This window comes from Lepidochelys kempii, chromosome 14, assembly GCF_965140265.1.
Source record: "Lepidochelys kempii isolate rLepKem1 chromosome 14, rLepKem1.hap2, whole genome shotgun sequence".
In the NCBI taxonomy this organism is placed as follows: Eukaryota; Metazoa; Chordata; order Testudines; family Cheloniidae; genus Lepidochelys; species Lepidochelys kempii.
In genome coordinates, this window is record NC_133269.1 from 35,171,640 (window position 1) to 35,189,489 (window position 17,850).

Below are 17,850 nucleotides of genomic sequence, written 5' to 3' on the forward strand. Positions count from 1 at the left end.
TCTCCGCAGGTCCCAGGTGCTCTCTTACCTTCAGGAAGGGGGGTACTCTGTAGTTTTCCTGCAGGAGACCCATACGGACCCGACCGCCGAAGACAGGTGGCGGCTGGAGTGGGGGGACGGGATATACTTTAGCCACTTCACGACTTGGCAAGCTGGAGTGGCAACCCTGTTCTCCCCCAACCTATGGCCTGAGGTGCTAGGGGTCACTGAGGCCATGCCGGGCCACCTGCTGCACCTTCGAGTCTGTATGGAGGGGCTCGTGGTCAATCTTGTTAACATCTATGCCCCACAAATGAGCTCAAAGCGGCCACAATTCTATCAGCGGTGTCCGACTTTCTCGGCACCCTAGATTCGCACGAGTGCCTGGTCCTGGGAGGGGACTTTAACACCACCCTCGAGGAACGGGACTGCTCGGGGCCAAGCTGAGCCTGGCCACCGCGAATATTCTCCGAGGAATAGTTGAATATCACTCCCTAGTGGACGTCTGGCATGACCATCACCCAGATGACACTTCCACATTCACTTTTGTCCAGGTGGAGGCCTATCGGTCACACCACTCTCAGTTGGATCGTGTTTACCTATCCCGTTTCCATCTTTCACAGGCCCACTCCTCCAACATTCGGCCGGCCCCATTCTCCGACCATCATTTAGTCACCATAATGGTCTCCCTCCGTGTAGAGAGACCGGGGCCGATTTAATTGGGGATTGGTCCTGCTTTGAGCAGGGGGTTGGACTAGATGACCTCCTGAGGTCCCTTCCAACCCTGATATTCTATGATTCTATTCTATGATTCTATGATTACTGCCACTGCAACGTTCACCGCCCCCTCAGACTCTAGGAAAACCCCCCAGTTGGCCGGAAGGGCCAGGGTATGAAGAAAGGAAAGGGCCCCGCTAAAACCACCAGGCCCTCCATGGCAGGGGCTGCCCCCACCGCTGTGGCCTCGTCATCGAACATGGCGTCGCTCCCTGCTGTTCCCTCCACCAGCTCTGCGAGCGTCCCTCCCCCGGCCCCCAGGACGTACGCCCGGATGGTGGCACGCCCCCCCCCCCCGCCTGCCACCTCGTCATCTCGCCCACCCACCGCCTCCGCTACCATCAATAGCGGCCGGGGCCCCTTTCCCACCATGACCAGGAAGCATGGCGTCCGTTGCCTCCTGGTCCCCGCCTTGCCCCACGTGGAGATATACGTACAGGCGTTGACGAGGGTGGTAGGACCCACGGCTATTGTGGCGGCCTCCAAAAATGTACGGGAAGGTCGTCTTTTTCTTAGCATCGGAGGCTACCACCCAGGAGGCAGTGGAGAAGGGCCTGGCTGTGCGGGGGGTGTTTGTCCCCCAGGAGCCACTAGAGGACCTTGGCGTTCACCTAGTCCTCACGTCCGGCCCTCCCTTTCTACCCAATGCCGCCCTCTTATCCGCTCTCTCCTCCCTGGGGAAACTTGTCTCTGTCATCAGCCCTCTCCCGTTGGGCTGCAAGGACCCCACCCTCCGTCACGTCCTCTCGTTCCGCCGGCAAGTGCAGCTTCTACCACCGGCGGCGGCGCGTGACAGCGAGGCACTCGAGGGGTCCTTCCTAGTCCCCTATCAGGGAGCCCGCTTTCGGGTCTTTTATTCCACGGGAGAAGCCCGGTGCTACCTCTGCCGCTCAGCGGGGCATGTCCGAAGAGACTGCCCTTTGACCCAGCTGAGAGGGGCACCCGAGACCCCCGAGGCCCAGCAGGACGTCGGCTCCATCTTTGCCGATGCCACTGGCCGCCCGGCACCTGAAACCACCTCTCCTCCTGCCCAATCCACCGCTGCTCCCATCCGGGCCCAAGAGACACCTCTCCTACAACACCCAGACGAGCAAGGGAGTCCCACCCTTGCTATCAACAATCCAGCAGAGCCTATGGAGGAGGGTGCAGCAAAGATATTACCAGGTATAGGAGAGGGCCCGCCCCAAGGAGAACCCCCCGCCCCCCATGCTGCCTCACCGTTACCCCCCCGAACCTCTGAACCATCACCTCTGCCCACTGACACGACCCCTGCTAACCAACCCCCAGAAGATGCTATGGAGGGCTGGACCCTAGTCCAGCGGAAGCGAGGCAAGCGGAAGGCTCGAGCTCTGCTGCACCCATCCGATGCGGAGGCCCCCTGGAAGACCAGGAAGGTAGGCACTGATACTAAGCCTTCCGCTATGCCCACAAGTCAGACCCATCTGCCAGTGTCGGGAGGGGAAAACAGAATGGCATTGGAGGGTAGAATCTCCCCTCCATGGGAGACCCTCCCCTCCGAGACCCCTGAGGAAGCCCCTTCTACCCGGATACCACCCGAACCCCCCGCGAACCCCAAAGCGACCGTCGAGGCAGGCCCCAGAGGAGAGGCCCCCGGGGTAGCAGAAGACGACCTCTCCTCCATGTATGAGGAGATTGAGGCCTAGGTTTGACCCCGGTCACCCAGGGAGAGGATGATCTACTGCCGGCTGGCCTCGACCTGGGCAACCTCACCCCAGTTCCCTTTTCCCCATGCTCCCTCCCCCTAACCACCTTCCAAGGTGGGCACCCTACAGAAGGTGGTCCACCACCTGATGCCATGGCCGCCAAATCCACCATAGAGCCTGCGCCTAGCATCACTGGGAGCCCTCTCCCCCACCCCTCAACCCTCGAATCTGCTCAGGAGGCACCACTTTTCAACTGCTTGCCTCCCGAAGCCCAGAGCCTTGCCTCTGCCCCCGCCCCCACCCCTGTCCCTGCCCAATCCACCTCCTCCTGCAATGCTACTGCCACCCCTGGGGTTATTTCTTTCCCATTATTTGCGGATTCCCCCCAGGGAGCAGCCTTTGCATTTTCCTGCCATGACCCATTAGGAGCTGCAATTTTCCCTCCGCCATCCCCTTCTACCCCAAGGTGTGAGATGGACCTAATAACTTTAACCTGTCAGATGCCCCGTCGGTGGTCCGCACCCTGCCTGCCTGCCTCAGCGGACCACGAGGCTGCATCAAGAGCCCCACCAGGGAACAACCCAGAAATCGTAACCGCACCCCCCCATGAGCTGCGAAATGCATTGTGGAAGTTTTTAGAAAACATCCGTGGCGCCCACAACAGGGTACAGCTGGCTCTCCAGCTATGGGGGGACTTTGATCAAATCCTCCAGGCCACAAGGGCCCTTATAAAGGAGGGTAGAGGGCAAGGAAAACACGGTGCTGCGGCCTACGGGCGGGCCCGCGGCTTCCGTAATGATCTACTCACTTACGGGATGGGTCACGGATTGCTGCGCGACCCACCGAGGGCCGCAAACACCTCCGCCAATAAGGAACCCCCACCCCCCCCCCAGCCCTTTGCATGACGCCTCTCATTATCGCAACTTTGAACACCAGGGGCTGTAGGATGGCTCTCCGCAGGTCCCAGGTGCTCTCTTACCTTTGGGAAGGGGGGTTCTCTGTAGTTTTCCTGCAGGAGACCCATACAGATCTGACCGCAGAGGACAGCTGGCAGCTGGAATGGGGGGAGGGGTCTACTTTAGCCACTTCACGATGTGGCAAGCTGGAGTGGCGACTCTGTTCTCCCCCAACCTATGGCCCGAGGTGCTAGGGGTCACTGAGGCCATGCCGGGCCACCTGCTGCATCTCCGAGTCCATATGGAGGGGCTCGTGGTCAACTTTGTTAATATCTGTGCCCCGACAATGAGCCCGAAATGGCCACAATTCTATCAGCAGGTGTCCGACTTCCTCGGCACCCTAGATTCTCACGAGTGCCTAGTCCTTGGAGGGGACTTTAACATCACCCTCGAGGAACGAGACCGCTCAGGGGCCAAGCTGAGCCTGGCCGCCGCAACATTCTCCGAGGAATAGTCGAACATCACTCCCTAGTGGACGTCTGGCGTGACCATCACCCAGATGACACTTCCATGTTCACCTTTGTCCGGGTGGAGGCCCATTGGTCACACAACTCTCATTTGGACCGTATTTATTTATCCCGTTTCCATCTTTCACAGGCCCACTCCTCCAACATTCGGCCGACCCCATTTTCCGTCCATCATTTAGCCACCATAACAGCCTCCCTCCGTGCAGAGAGGCCGGGGCCGGCCTATTGGCACTTTAACAACAGCCTGTTGGAGGATGAGGGCTTCGTGACGTCCTTCCAGGAGTTTTGGCTGGCCTGGCAAGAGCAGCAGCGTGCCTTTCCCTCAGCGCGGCAACGGTGGGATCTAGGGAAGGTGCGCGCCAAGCTCTTCTGCCGTGACTACACCCGGGGCACCAGCCGACGGAGGAATGCAGCGAGAGGGCAGTTGGAACGGGAGGTCTTAGAGATGGATAGGTGTCTGGCCGCCAGCCCCAAGGATCCGTTCCTCTGCGGAGCATGCCGGGAGAAGCGGGAGGAGCTCCAGGACCTCGAGGAACATCGGGCCCGAGGTGCCTTTGTTCGATCCCGCGTCCGCCTCCTTCAGGAGATGGATCGCGGCTCCCGTTTCTTCTACGCCCTGGAGAAAACGAGGGGGGCCAAGAAACACGTCACCTGCCTTCTAGCAGAAGACGGCGCCCCCCTCACGGATCCGGAGGAGATGTGTGGGAGGGCCCGTGACTTGTACACAAGCCTCTTCTCCCTGGATCCGACCGATCCTGGCGCTTGCAGGGTGCTCTGGGAGGAACTCCCCACGGTCAGCGTGGGCGACCGAGACTGACTCGAGCTGCCTCTCACCCTGGCCGAGTTCTCGGAAGCCCTCCGTCGCATGCCCACCAATAAATCTCCAGGCATGGACGGGCTGACCGTGGAGTTCTACCGCGCGTTCTGGGACATCCTTGGCCCAGACCTAGCCACTGTGTGGGCTGAGTCTTTGCAGGGCTGGGTCTTCCCTCTTTCGTGCAGGCGAGCAGTGCTCGCCTTGTTACTGAAGAGGGGGGACCTCCGCGATTTACGAAACTGGCATCCCGTCTCACTCCTTAGCACGGACTAGAAAATCATAGCGAAAGCAATCTCGCTGCGGCTAGGGTCCGTGATGGCGGACGTGATCCACCCAGACCAGACCTATACTGTCCCGGGTCGCAGCATTTTTGACAACCTATTTCTAGTCCAAGACCTTTTGGAACTCGGGCGAAGAGACGGTCTGTCGTTCGCCCTCCTGTCTCTCGATCAGGAGAAGGCGTTCAATAGAGTAGACCATGAGTACCTCCTGAGCATTCTGCAGGCGTTTGGATTCGGACCTCAGTTTGTGAGTTTTCTCCGGGTGCTGTATGCCTACGCGGAGTGTTTGGTTAGGCTCAACTGGACCCTGATCGAGCCAGTCAGTTTTGGGCAAGGAGTGCGGCGGGGTGCCCCCTCTCAGGCCAGCAGTACGCTCTGGTGATCAAGCCTTTCCTCTGTCTCCTCCGCAGGAGGTTGACAGGGTTGGTGCTGCGGGAGCCAGAGCTGCGGCTGGTCCTGTCGGTGTACGCCGATGACGTGCTCCTCGTGGTCCAGGACTCGGGCGACTTGGCGCGGGTGAAGGCTTGCCAGGCCATCTACTCGGCAGCCTCCTCCGCCCAAGTCAACTGGGTCAAGAGCTCTGGCTTGGCGGTGGAGGACTGGCAGCAGGTGAGCTCCCTCCCACCCGCGCTTCAGACCATCCGGTGGAGTGCAGGTCCACTGCTCTACCTAGGCGTTTACCTTTCTGCCACGCACCCTTCCCCGCTGGAGAACTGGCAAAATTTAGAGGGCTGGGTGATAGTATGGCTCCGGAAATGGACGAGGCTATTCCGATGTCTCTCCCTCCGAGGGAGAGCACTGGTGCTTAACCAACTAGTCCTGTCATAGAATCATAGAATCATAGAATATCAGGGTTGGAAGGGACCCCAGAAGGTCATCTAGTCCAACCCCCTGCTTGAAGCAGGACCAATTCCCAGTTAAATCATCCCAGCCAGGGCTTTGTCAAGCCTGACCTTAAAAACCTCTAAGGAAGGAGATTCTACCACCTCCCTAGGTAATGCATTCCAGTGTTTCACCACCCTCTTAGTGAAAAAGTTTTTCCTAATATCCAATCTAAACCTCCCCCACTGCAACTTGAGACCATTACTCCTCGTTCTGTCATCTGCTACCATTGAGAACAGTCTAGAGCCATCCTCTTTGGATAGCCAATCTAAACCTCCCCCTAATATCCAATCTAAACCTCCCCCACTGCAACTTGAGACCATTACTCCTCGTTCTGTCATCTGCTACCATTGAGAACAGTCTAGAGCCATCCTCTTTGTTTAGTGGTCTTGTACCTACAGAATGTTATCTCCTAGCCTCAATGTCTTGTGATCAGTATTTCGCAATATGCAAACCACTGCATTGTGCAATGATTATGAATGGCAGGTTCTGCACCAATCTGGCAACTGTGTCTTGGATAGGTGGCTTTCTGGCTAGCTCTGTAACAACGTATTTGATATCAGAGCTAACTTTTTGCGGCCCCAATGAAATGTACCATTTCTTTTGTGATCTCACCCCAATGATTAAACTCTCCTGCAGCGATACCTATCTGATAGAACTTGTGACCCTCATCTTCTCCTCTCTTTTCACTGCCCCCTTTTCTGTTAACCCTGACATCCTATATTTGTACCATTACAACCATCCTGAGAATCAATTCCACCACTGGGAGTCAAAAGGCCTTTTCCACCTGCTCCTCTCACCTCACGGTGGTGACAATTTTCTATGGGACCCTCATCATTGTGTATATGCTACCAAACAGAATGAGAGATCTAAACAAAATATTCTGTCTTCTACACAGTCCTGACTCCCCTGGTCAATCCCCTCATTTACATGCTGAGAAACAAAGAAGTCAATGGGGCCCTGAGAAAAGCTGTCAGGAAACTTCTGTCTTTCACAAGAATCCAGATAACCTAAGGTGCATGTTAAAAAAAAGTTCTTAGACTGAAATAGAGACAGTCTGAGATGATAAAAGGGTGGGATCCTGCAAACGCTGATATCTATCTATCTATCTATCTATCTATCTATCTATCTATCTATCTATCTATCTATCTATCTATCAGGATATATATATATATATATCTCCTTGAGAATCCTCATGTGAATTCACATTAGCATGACTTCCTAGATTAGACCATTCCTTTATCAGAAAGCACACACGAGGTGGTCCCTAGTTCTAGGCATCTGATACAATATTAGTGCAAAATGAGGACAGAGGATCAAATCCTGTGGAATCTAACTGTAGGAGAGAGACAGAGAACCTGAAATACTGAGCCTGGTATAAGGCCTGAGGCCTAAACCATAGTCAGCAAAGTCTGGCCATGCTGTGAACCAAAGTCAGGCCAAGTATTAAAGCAGATGCTTACAAGTTCACTGCCAGATACATAAACTTGACAAGGGCACTCCTAGTGTTGCTAACACACAGGCACTCCTAAGAAGCAACAGACACTGGGTATGTGTGTGAGCACACTGCAAAGATTAGCCCAGGTACATCCTGACCTAACACCAGATAAGAGGGTTTGACAGAAGTGATGAATAGGGATGTTTTTCTTGAGACACCTGGAACAAGATACAAGGGGAGGTAACAAGCAGATGTCATGAAACATGTGAGTTGGAACATACGTTTGTTTCAGTCTATAAATGTCAGGGTACCTCAGTTTAAACCTCTGTGCAGCCAAGAGGACAGCAGAAATTCCCGCCGCTGACTGAGCTGCTCCTTGGCACTGGGCACTCGTGTGTTAGTGTATCTGTAACCACAGAACCAGGATGCGAGAACTGTGACTTGAGGGCAATAAACCTGGCCGAGTGCCTTTGTCACTGAACCGAGCCTGTGGTCTTTCTTTATGAGTAACATCAAGGTCTGCTGAATTAACACGCTGCACTGTCTGCTAGTGCCTCTGACATCAGAGCTCCACGAACAGTAACAACATTGCAGCAGCAATAACATCCTTCAGCACTTAACAACACTAACCATACTGAATATCTGTCCCTCTGAAAACAATGGGAATAACAGGCACTCAGCACCACACAGGATTTGAGGTACAAGGTTCGCACAGCTGTACCTCTCCCATCTTTTAGCTCAGATAGCTATCTATCTTGACTGGAGTACCATCTATAAGTATTCACATGGAGAGAAGATATAGTGGAGGGCTCTTTATTATGGCAGAAAAAGACGGAACAAGATCCAGCACCTGGAAATAGAAATCAGCAAAACTCAAACAGGAAATAAGGTGCAACTGTTCATCTCTGAGGGCAATTAACCACTGGAATGTTACACAGCATAATATTGTAATTTAAATGTAATGTATTGCATGACTCTGCAACTTTTCACATCATTTTCACCAATATCAATTCTCCACAAGTGTACATGCAAAGTGAGATCAAATTTCCAGGGTTAAGGATATAATAAACATTAGATGACAATCACCTGTTTTTAGTCTTCTGAGGCAATAATGGAATTTCTTTCTCCTCCAACCTGTGGGCATTTCTCTGATAGGATTAAGAAAATCAGTAATATGTTCCTTCATTCCATCTCTGTGGACACAGTAAAGACATCCCACTGCGGGTCTGAGAGCCTTGGTACTGCTGAGGAGGATGAAAGTCTTGGGAAAGGAGAACATCAAGACTGAGTGGAAGGCAATGATCCCATAGTTGGGACCCTTCTTCCAGATGATGTCATGGTATCCTCTCGCACTGAGGATACCTCTCCAAGGGAGGGGAACCCCATTATTAGGAAGAGACAGGTAATAGTAATGGGGGATTTGATTATTAGAAACGTTGATAGGGGGGTTTGTGATGAATGGGAGAACCACATGGTGAATTGTCTGCTGGGTGTGAAGGTTGCTGATCTCTTGAGACATCTAGACAGGCTTATGTGCAGTGCTGGGGAGGAGCTGGTGGTCGTGGTACATGTAGGTATCAGTGACATAGGGAAGGATAGCAGAGAGGTCCTGGAAGCCAAATTTAGGCTGCTTGATAAGAGATTAAAATCCAGGACCTCCATGGTAGCATTCTCTGAAATGCTTCCAGTTCCACACACAGGGCCAGTTAGACAGGCAGAACTGCAGGGTCTCAAAGTGTGGATGAGATGATGGTGTTGGGAGAAGGATTTTAGGTTTATTAGACACTGGGGGATCTTTTGGGAAAGGACCAGAGTATAGAGGAAGGATGGGTTCCACCCAAACAATAATGGAACCAGACTGCTGGCATGTAAAATTGAAAAGGTCACAGAGGAGTTATTAAACCAAGGTCTGGGGGAAAGCCAAAAGTTACAGAAGAGTACATGGTTCAGACAGAGACATCCCTTAGGGGAGGATCTATTAATGGGGATTCTCTATACCTTAGTAAGGAGGAGAGGATAGAAATTGATAAAATGCAGGTAGGAGGTGAAGAGAAACAGTCAAATGAAAAAAAGTCCCATTCAATTACATCACATAAAGGCAGACAACCAAATATTGACAAATATAAGTGCTTGTATACAAATGCTAGAAGTACTAAGATGAGTGAATTTGAGTGCCTGGTATTAAATGAGGATATTGATATAATAGGCATCACACAACTCAATGGGAGCCTTTCCAATTACTTCCATGGTCACTGGATCATTTCCATACCGAAGTGAGAAATTCAGGTCCCAGGAAGGGTTGGAAAACAGAGGGGAAGGAGAAAGCACTCACCATTCAGGAGGAAGAAAAGAGAGAAGAAACATCTTCCCTGCCCTTCAGCATGCAGAAGGGGTGAAGAATTTGGAAAGGGGGAGAGAGAGAGATGTTAAACCGGGGTTGATAGTTGGCCCAGTGTATCAAATGGTGTCACACAGGGTCAAAAGAACCCCTGGTGCACCTTCCTGTCGATGTCTTGAGTCCTGATGGTGCATTAGCATTTCATAATATTACTTAAGGTGGCATTTATTCCATGGCACATATACTGCAAAGCAACAACAGGGACCAGGATGGTACAGCTGTTCTTTGCAACTTTGTTCAGACACAAATGGCCAGTTCTTTAAAGATATTTGGCACCTAGTGGGATTTTCAAAAGCATCTGGGACCTAACACCCATTGAAAAATCTGGCTAGGTACCTAAATACCTTTAAAAATATGATCCAAAGTGACTCTGCATTTCCTTGAGTCTAAATCTCCAGTAATCTAAGATGTCCAGCTGCAAATCCATCCCTGTGTGAGATAGAGCCAGATGCTCCTTGCAGGATTCTGTATGTTTGATTTCTTTCCTTTCTTGTTACTAAGTTCAGTTGGAGTTGCTTGGCAACATCATGGCGGAAGATCTTTGGGGAGAATTCCCTTGTGGTCATGAAAACGTGTATAAGTAATTGCAGTGTGGCACTTTGGGAATCCTGCTTCGGTTGTGCCATTCACTTCTATCCAGGTGAATTAGGTTGGGATTTGTATTGGGGAGATGGGGGGGAGGGAATTCTCTGTTTATCGATTCCACTGGCATTTCTAGTAGATTAATTAATGGATCATGTCTGAAGCAAATCAAAGCCAGCTGGCCAGATCCTAAGCATATATAAAGCAGTACAACGAACGCTGAAGTCAATGGTGCTACACAGATTTATGCAAGCTGGGGATCTGCTGAATTATACCAGTTTAGGGACCTGGTTCAATATGGTTAGTGTGTGTTTGTCTGAGTTTGTGTACAGTTCATTTGGTACATGTGTTTGTCTGTTTCCTTTACTCTCTCTGTGTGCATGTGTCTAGAACTGCATTTGTCTGGAATTTGTATGGATGTGTTTGTAGTTCTGTGTGGATGAGATCATATTTGTGTGTTTTATTTTGTTTGTAGGTTTGTGTGTGTGATTCTCTATGCAGCTGTCTATGTATCATGTTTTTATGGTCATATACCTGTGCTAATCATTTTTTTTGCATGTTCATAAGTGTGTGTCTAACTGCATTTGCCTCCTCATCTCTGTGTGTGTGTCATTGTGATTGACTGTAGGTTTGTGTGTGAGATTGTCTGTTGTGAATGTATGTTCATCTGTGTGTATTACAAGTCACACAGAAACTCCAGAGACATGTATCTCTGTCTTTCTAGGCACTTTTAAAAATCCCATCCACGGTCTGAGGATATGTGTTTGCAGGTTGTCTTTGTGCTCATGTGTGTGTCATAGAATCATAACTCTGGAAAGGACCTTGAGAAGTCATCAAATCCAGCCCCCTTTGCTGAGGCAGTAAACCTAGACCATCCCTGACAGATGTTTGTCCACCGTCTTCTTATAAACCTCCAGTGACGGGGGTTTCCACTGTCTCCCTTGGAAGCCTTTTCCAGAGCATAACAACCCTTATTTCATTTTTGAGACAAGGTGGGTAAGGTATTATCTTTTATTGGATAGCCTTTTGTTGGTGAGAGACAAGCTTTTGAGCTTACACAGAGCTCTTCTTCAGGAAATTATTTCATTATGTCAATGGGTTTGTATTTGTATGTTGTGTAATATATGTGAAAGGTGGTTTCAAAAAGGACAGTGATCAATTGTTCTCCATGTCCACTAAGGGTAGGACAAGGAGGAATTGGTGTAGTTTGTATCTGGACAGATTCAGGTTAGATATTAGGAAAAACTCTTCAGCTCGAAGGATAGTTAAGCTCTGGAACAGGTTACCTAGGGACGTTGTAGAATCCCTGTCACTGGAGATTTTTAAGAAAAAGGTTGGAAAAACATCTGTCAGAACTGATCAAAGTTCACTTGGCCCTGCCTCAGCATCAGGAGCTGGACTAGATGACCTCTTGAGATCTCTTCCAGCCCCACATCTCTTCGATTCAATGTCTACTTATATCTGTTGATTTGTTTGTGTCAGGCTGTTGTGTATGTATGTTGAAGACTAAGGCCAGAATTTTCAAAGGGAGCTGTGGGCTAGTTTTTTAAAGGTATTTAGGCACCTAGTGGGATTTTCAAAAGATTTAGGTGACTAACACCCATTGAAATCATTTGGACCTTAGTGATTTTGGATAACTCAATTTTCAGTTTTCTAACATGTGATGCCTTAAAGGGGGCTGATTTTCAGAAAGTGCTGAAGAATCATGTCCCTTTAAGGTGACTTAAATTGGGCAACTCAGAATCTTTTGGGCAGCTTTGAAAATCTTAGACATAGGGGGAGATTTTTCAAGGGTACAAGGGATAGTTAGGCCTCCAGCTCCCATTTCAAAGGTAGCCTGTGTCTTTAAAAATCCTCTCCCTTCCCCAGTGCCAACTCTCAATGCCATATTAAATATTGTAGCTGGGCTTCTGCTCATCTGGGCAGCCCCATATTCTACAGTTCGTATGCCCCACTTCTGTCTGCCAGGCCCCTGCATCCCAAGGCAAATCTATGGTTCCTGTGAATTCAACATAGCATGACTAAGTATGAGCATCAGGTCTCATCTAAATGAACACTTAGTTTGAAGCAAGCTGGGGTGCACTAAGTATCTGACTGGATGCTGCTGCCACACACTAATAGCTCCCGAATGCACTTTGAGCTACTCCCATTGCAAAGCAGGCTAGATCAAAGCACACTAGGGGAGTGTTAGTACATGGCAGCAGTGTCCAGATGGACACTTGTTACACGGCAGGCAAGGGGGTAGATTTAGACCCGTCATTAAGCGTCGATGTAGATAAGACCTCAGCGGCAGTCTGAAAGTCTTGGAGCTTATGTGCTTTGTGGCACGGGTGGGAGAGGGATATTAATTAGGTGAGGAGGAGAAGAGAGTGCAGGGTGGCCACAGGCAGGAAGGACATAGAAAGAGAACAAGAGTTAGACAGATGCACAAAGAAAGAAAGAAAGAAAGAAAGAAAGAAAGAAAGAAAGAAAGAAAGAAAGAAAGAAAGAAAGAAAGAGACTAATCTAGCCCTGATAAGGATGATGACGATAGATAGATAGATTAGGTAGGAGTGAGTGAGTGATTAGCAGGAGATAAGGGGAACTAGTTGATTCTTCTACCGCTGAAAAGTGTTATTAGGTTTATATGTGTCATATTCAATGATGTACCTGGGTATGGACCCAGATGGGATGTAGATGAGGAAATGGTGTGTGCTGGCTGGCTGGGAGGTGGCATGGAAAATGCATGGAGGTGGCAGAGGGAAAAGTTGGTATGAAACAAACCAGCCATGGGGGAGTTTTGTGGAGCGTTATGAATTTAGTACCAGAGTTGCACACAGGGACTTTTCTGAAACAGGATTTCTCTTGTATTGATCAGACCAGATTTCAAACAGCATTACCTCCTCACAGCGCTATAGATAGGGGTTATCCTCTCCTCGATTAATGATGAATTTAAGTCTGCAGCCCAAATTTGTATTGAGTAGAAATAGCTAAGCACACAAAAGCACAGACATGCACAAACATATACAGACACAGAAACCACATATACATGCTACTGCATTTACACATGCACAAACACAATTAAACACACACACTGACACTACAAGTACACACAGAAAAACACACACACATAACGCACACAATCATATACATACACATTGAAACACACACATGCAGATGCTACCAGAATCACACAAAAGCACATGCAATTGAACACACAAACACCTAAATACAAATCAGCAAACATTCAAAATTGTATACATACACAACTGAACACAAATAGAGGCACTACCACAATCACACAAAATCACATACACAAACAACACCACACACAGTACAACCATATACATATACAATAGAAAATAGGCACTACTGCAATCACACACACAATGACAAACATATACAACAACACACACAATCATATATATTGTGATGGGGCAAGGCCCGATGGCTATAGAAAAGTAGTGGGAGATAGATATATTAGCTCCAGGCTAAACAAATCCCTGGTACCAGCATAAGTGAAATGGCAGCTGCTCCAGGTCAATTAAGACACCTGGGGCCAATTAAGAACTTTCCAGAAGGCAGGGAGAATGCTAGGTTGATTGGGACACCTGAAGCCAATCAAGGGCTGGCTGAAACTAGTTAAAAGCCTCCCAGTTAGTCAGGTGGGTGTGCATGTCAGGAGCTGTGGGAGGAAGTTGCGCTGTTGGAGAGGCTGAGTAGTACACACCATATCGGGCACAAGGAAGGAGACCCTGTGGTAAGGGTGAAGTGGAGCTTGAGGAAGTGAGGGCTGCTGTGGGGGAAGTAGCCCAGGGAATTGTACATGTCATATTTCTAAAAGGTCAGCTACCATAGCTGATACTATTAGGGTCCCTGAGCTGGAGCCCGGAGTAGAGGGTGGGCCCAGGCTCCCCCCACCCCACCTTTGCCCCCTGATTAATCACTGAGACTGAGAGACAACAAAGACTGTGCCAGGAAGGATAACTTCTCCTCACCTCCCTCGCTGGCTTATGATGAAAATGGCTCAGTAGACTGTGACCTTTGTCTCTAGAGAGAGAAGGGTTACATGGAGGGTCACAGTAAGCCTCTGAGGCTAGCAAAATCCGCCAGGGAACGTGGGACCCATGAAGCAAGGACAGAGCTTTGTCACAACTGGGGTCAGAAGTGGGATTTTGTACACAGCGTGGCAGAAGAAAGAGTTTTTTTTTTTTTTTAAAGTGCACTGGGGTTTTGGATTTTTGGTTTGTTTGTTTGCTTTGTACCACAATGGAGGAGGTGGTAAGAGCTCTGGTACAAGCCACAGCAGCCCAGCAGGAGGCCACCCGGGTTCAGGCAATGGCACAACAGGAATCTATGTGGCTACAGCAGGAAACCACTCAATTATTGATGAGTCTGGTGACCCAAGATCATGCCCTCTTGAGAGAGGTGGTGGACCAGCTGAAGATCCTCACCACCAGATGGGACGCGAACCCTGAGAGCCACTGGTTGTCTGCCAAAGATGACATCAGGAGATAACATAGAGGCATATATCCTCTCTTTCGAAAGGACTGCTCAGCATGAGGCGTGGCCCCAGGAGCAGTGGACCAGCATTTTTTGTGTGGAGAGGCCCAGAAGGCCTACTTTGACTTGCCTGCCACGGATGCCACTGACTATACCCGTCTGAAGGCAGAGATCCTAGCACGATCAGGGGTAACGGCAGCGGTAAGGGCCCAGAGGTTCCATCAGTGGAAATACCAGGAGAACAAACCCCCAAGGTCCCAGCATTTCAACCTCATACACCTCGTTACAGCCTGAGGTGTGCAGGCCGGGGGAGATTTTGGAGACCCTGGTCATAGACCATTACATGTGGGGACTGCCACCAGATCTCCGCAAATGGGTAGGCCAGAATGATCCGTCCACCTACGACGAGATGATCACACTAGTAGAAAGATGGATGACAGCCAGGGAACTGACCCGACTACCCAAGCACCCGTCCCCAACCCTGGAAGGTTGGGCAGCCAGACCCCGGGGAGTCCTAGGGAGAAGAAAGGGGAGGCGAAACCAGAAGGAAGGGATTGGCCTGAGTGGGGGGAACCCCAGGACTAAACCCCCTAACCCCCGGGTTAGGGGAATGATTAAAAGCAATTATAGATGTTATGCATGTGGGGAGTGGGGACACATAGTAGCACAGTGTCCCAGCACCGAGGAGCCTATGCAATGTAACTTGGGGGATTGGGAGGTCCCATGCTCCCTTATTCACCTTGCGGGGGTCGCATTAGCCCTGCATAATTACACCAGGCCAGTGATGATAAATGGAGCAGAGACTACAGCGCTTGTGGACTCTGGGAGTGCTATCACCCTCATATCGGGTAAGCTGGTAAAAAGTAGTCAGCTGCTACGAGCCAAACGCGTAGCAGTGATGTGCGTGCATGGGGCCGTGAGCCACTACCCCACCATCCCAGTGGAGATAGAGGTTCAGGGAAACCCCATTGAGGTGACCGTGGGCGTAGTTCCTAAACTCCCATATCCTGTAGTCATTGGGAGGGACTATCCAGGGTTTGATAATTTACTCCCCCCGGAGAGGCTGGAGGGAGGTGGGGACCCTGAGGACAGCAACTCGTCACCAGTGGAATGTCAATCCCCATTGTTCGCTGAGATTTCTCAGGATCTGTTCTCAGCCCCCCGAAAGAGCCGGAAGACAAAAAAAGAGAGGAACGCCGCAAAGGCCTTGGGAACCCAGATCCTGACCCAGGGCCAGAAGACCTCCCTAGTAGGCAGATGGATGCGAGCGGCCAACAAGAAACTTCCACCACAGAAGGTGAGCCAGAAGCTGCCCCCAGCCATGATGGTGGCGAGCCATTGGAAGAAGCAGAAGCCGGCCCCTGGGAGCTTGGGCAGGTTAGTCCTGGGAGAGAGACTTTTGGGTGGGACCAGGCGGAGGACCCCAGATATGATAACGCCAGGAAAAAGGTGGCCAAGATCGATGGGATACCCGTGGATGGGAAGGTCTGGGGTCCCGGACCTTACTTTATAGTGAAGAAAAAGCTCCTGTACCGCATGGTGCAAATGCAGGAGCAAGAGATACAACAACTTCTGCTACCACAAAAACATCAAAAAGTCATACTGAGTCTCGCCCACAGTCACCTGTTTGGAGGACACCTAGGGGTAGAGAAAACCCAGGCACGGATTCTGCGGAGGTTCTTCTGGCCAGGAGTACATGAAGATGTCCGGCGATACTGCACCTCTTGTCTGGAGTGTCAGTTACATAGCCCTCGCCCGCACTTACAGGCTCCTTTGATACCTCTTCCAATAATAGAGGTTTCTTTTGAATGGATAGCCATGGATCTGGTAGGACCCCTAGAGAAGACAGCTCGGGGCCACCAACATGTGCTTGTTGTACTGGACTATGCAACCTGGTACCCGGAAGCTGTTCCCCTGCACAACACAGCTTCCAAGACAATAGCTAAGGAGCTAGTACAGATCTTTGCCCGGGTTGGGCTATCCAAGGAGATATTGACTGATCAAGAGACACCTTTTATGTCCAAGTTGATGAAAGATCTCTGTTCATTGCTCCATGTACAAGCCCTACAGACCTCTGTATACCACCCACAAACAGATGGCCTTGTGGAAAGGTTCAATAGGACCCTCAAGGCCATGATCAGGAAAGTGGTGAGCCGGGATGGGAAAGATTGGGATACCCTATTGCCTTACCTCATGTTCACCATCCAGGAGGTTCCACAAGCCTCCATGGGTTTCTCTCCATTCAAACTACTATATGGGCGCCACCCTCGGGGCATATTGGATATAGCCAGAGAAGCCTGGGAAAAGGAGCCAAATCCCGGAAGGAACATAGTTGAGCATGTACTGCAGATGAGAGATCTGATAGCCCGAGTTACACCCATTGTACGGGAACACTTGGAGAGAGCACAGGAGACCCAACGAACCCATTATAACCACCAAGCGAAGCTTTAACGATTCCAACCAGGGGATTGGGTGATGGTATTGGTGCCCACAGCAGAAAGTAAACTGTTGGCCCAGTGGCAGGACCCTATGAAATAATTGAAGCCGTGGGAGAGGTGAACTAGAAGGTGTGGCAGCCAGGCTGCTGGAAATTGGAGCAAATTTACCACTTCAATCTTCTAAAACCTTGGCACGATCGAGAGGCATGCTTAGTCATGCAGGAGACCCTTCCCCAGGAGGATAATTTACACGAGCAAGTGAGGATATCATCCAACTTGACGCCGATCCAAAAGATCGAGGCAGCCGACATTATTAATCGCAACTGAGATGTGTTCTCTACAAAACCAGAGCTGACTACTGAAACCTATCACCATATCCGCACGATCCCCGGAGCCAAGGTAACATTGAGACCCTACCGAATCCCAGCAGCCAAAAGAGAAGAAATCAAGGATGAAGTAAAGAAAATATTAGAATTAGGGGTTATTGAAGAGTCTTACAGTCAGTGGTCCAGTCCCATTGCTCTAGTGCCTAAACCTGATGGTACCATGAGATTCTGTCATGACTTTCGCCGACCGAATGAAATATCCCAGTTTGACGCACACCCCCTACCACGCATCGACGGACTGGTTGACCGACTGGGTAGTGACCGATTCTTGACTACACTGGATCTGACAAAAGGGTACTGGCA

The 17,850-nt window shown here is 50.2% G+C and overlaps 1 pseudogene; it reads left to right on the forward strand.

Moving 5' to 3' along the window:
• The first annotated feature begins 5,138 nt into the window (after positions 1 to 5,138).
• On the forward strand, positions 5,139 to 6,837 carry LOC140898170 (olfactory receptor 6Z7-like; annotated as a pseudogene).
• The last annotated feature ends 11,013 nt before the right edge of the window (positions 6,838 to 17,850 follow it).